The sequence below is a fragment of the Montipora capricornis genome, chromosome 6, assembly GCF_036669925.1.
Source record: "Montipora capricornis isolate CH-2021 chromosome 6, ASM3666992v2, whole genome shotgun sequence".
NCBI classification, from domain to species: domain Eukaryota; kingdom Metazoa; phylum Cnidaria; class Anthozoa; order Scleractinia; family Acroporidae; genus Montipora; species Montipora capricornis.
The window spans coordinates 21175643-21178142 of record NC_090888.1 but is presented as its reverse complement, the minus strand read 5'-3'; positions in this window follow the sequence as shown (position 1 = coordinate 21178142).

The window sequence follows — 2500 nt, the reverse complement described above, 5'->3', positions numbered from 1 at the left end:
TAACAAAGGGTTTAGTGCGCAAGACAAGAATTTGTTGAGTAACTTCTTCCACCACCTTTGAGCTATTACTGGTGTACCGTTTTTCGTTCTCGTTCTCTTTCTCTTTTCTTTAGTGGTCCTTCTGTCATAGGCTGTCCAGGCATCTTGCAACGTTATTAGATTCACAATTAAAAATCTTAAGATAAGACATGCCAAAAATTGCAATTCAGAGCAAAAAGCAGCCCTAAACAAATTAAAAAAAAAACACTCTGCTTTAAGTTTATATCCCTCCAAGGCTTGACCTTAATAACTACCTAGACACCAGTGTATCCTGACCACAGCTATATTATGTCAAAACTGGATTGAAACCGGCCAAAAATGCAGGAAAAAAATATTTTCCAAACCATCTTCTACCTGAACACGAAAAGCGTCGACTGTCAAGAGCTTTGGTTGACATAGCATGGCCTTGTAGCCACATTGAGCCACAGAAAGAGTGCTTAAAATGAAGCCATGTTTATGCTCAGGTGTGAATGTCTGACCTGGCGTGAGCCTGTGATCCAATCAACAACCCGGCCCTGGTTAGCGGTGAACTTTTAAAAAAATCTGACTTCAATAAGGTCCAACTTGAGCCCGCCATATGATCACACGATACTGGTCAGCGGATACCTTGTTTTGACAGGTGTCAATTGACCAGAACATTGATGTCCAATATCAAAGATATACGCTGTAACTACAATCTTGGACAAAACTCGTTGGCAAAATGAAACGCTCTAATTTGTCATTGGTATGGGGGAGAGGGGGGATGGACCAATATATTTTGTAAGTGGATGTCAAATGATGCTTAAGCTAGAATTTTTCCCAAGAGTTTTGTCCAAGATTGTACAATTCATGTTTTCATGAATATAATCAAATTCAAAGAGTCTCAATGACCATGGACAGTTTGACATGTAGATCTCGTGACAGTCCCTGTACTGGTGTAGTTTGAATGTTACTGGACTGCTGTATGTGGGTTTTGGGGACAAAAAGGTACCTTAACGTTTGTTACCAAATGAAGACAATTGCGTGTATGACAGTTTTGAAGGTTGTTGATGACTCTACTTATTGTAGTCGCTTAGTTATGGATTGGTTGCAAGGCTATGATTTTCATGATTTTCATTTAAGAGAATTCAAAGAAACTTTCTCCCCACAGAGAGAGGCTGCAAATGCAATGAGTAGTATTTATCTGACTTTGCGGTGGCAAGCATTTCCCTTTAATTATCAAATCCCGAAGGAACATCAACGGGAAATCCCGCCAGGTTCCAGATGATTTGCAACTCTTACCTTAGGATAAGGTTTTAACCGTGGTCTATGTAAGAGGATTATTACGAAGACAACTTAACGCTAACCATTCAATAAAACAACGATTAACAAACAGTTTCAACGGTTAACAGGGAAGACGCAATGAAAACAATACATGGTCATTGTTTTTTCCGAGACTTGCACGTTATTCAATGTTAACCGTTGAAATGACTACATTTTCTTCTGTTAATCGTGGCAACTGCCGTAAATCATCGTTTTGGGTTCATTGTGTTGTGAAATTGCAAACTATGAAGGTGATTCCACCAAAAATTGAGACAATTATGTTATTTATTGTTTAAATTGTGTTACAGGCATTCACCGTAACGCAAATGTCTGTGTGACCTACTTGAAAAAGTTCTCTGTTTCTCTCAAGGACACAACACACATGATTTACAGCTTTATTTGGTATGCTCCTTGATTTCTTAAATACAATCGCGTCCATACGCCCTGTCATAGATGCATATGCATTTAAACTTCGTAGGATGACTCCTTGTTGCCGAATACTCAGCTTACTTGGACGTCTTAACTGACATTAGCTGTCACAAATGCAGATATCTTGACAGGAAATAAAACAGATCATTTTCTCATTACTCTCACCCTAATGAATACCTCAAACCCTTGGGGACCAGGGGCCCGTTTCTCGAAAGTCCCGAAACTTTTCGGGCCATTTTTCGGGTGTCTGAATTCCCTCTGTATCTCAACAACGAAGAGGATTTAAGTCGTCAGATTTCACAGTAATTCTTGTTTTTGTTACCTTTAAAATATGTTAAAAGATCGACTTTCGAAAACAAGCGGTTGGCAGTTTCACAATTGGCTTTTCGGGGCCGAAGAGTTTTCGGGACTTTCGAGAAATGGGCCCCAGGTTTTTGGAAACTAAATGCCTCGTTGTTGGCTGATGCGGAATATGTCGACCTAATCAGGAAAACAATCAACGAAGTAGCAAAAGAATACCAAAACAATAACGGGGGGGGGGGGGGGGGGGGGGGGGGGGGGGGGAAGTTCCGATTTGATTGGCGCATAAAAGCCCAGGAACGGATGGTTTGTCACTGGAGTTTTACAAAGTGTTCTGGACGGATACATCTTTTATCTTCTAAATGCCTTGAACTATGCGTACATGAAAGGTTGTCTCTCTATCACTCAGAGGAGAGGAATAATTACCTTAATACCTAAAAAGCATAAAACA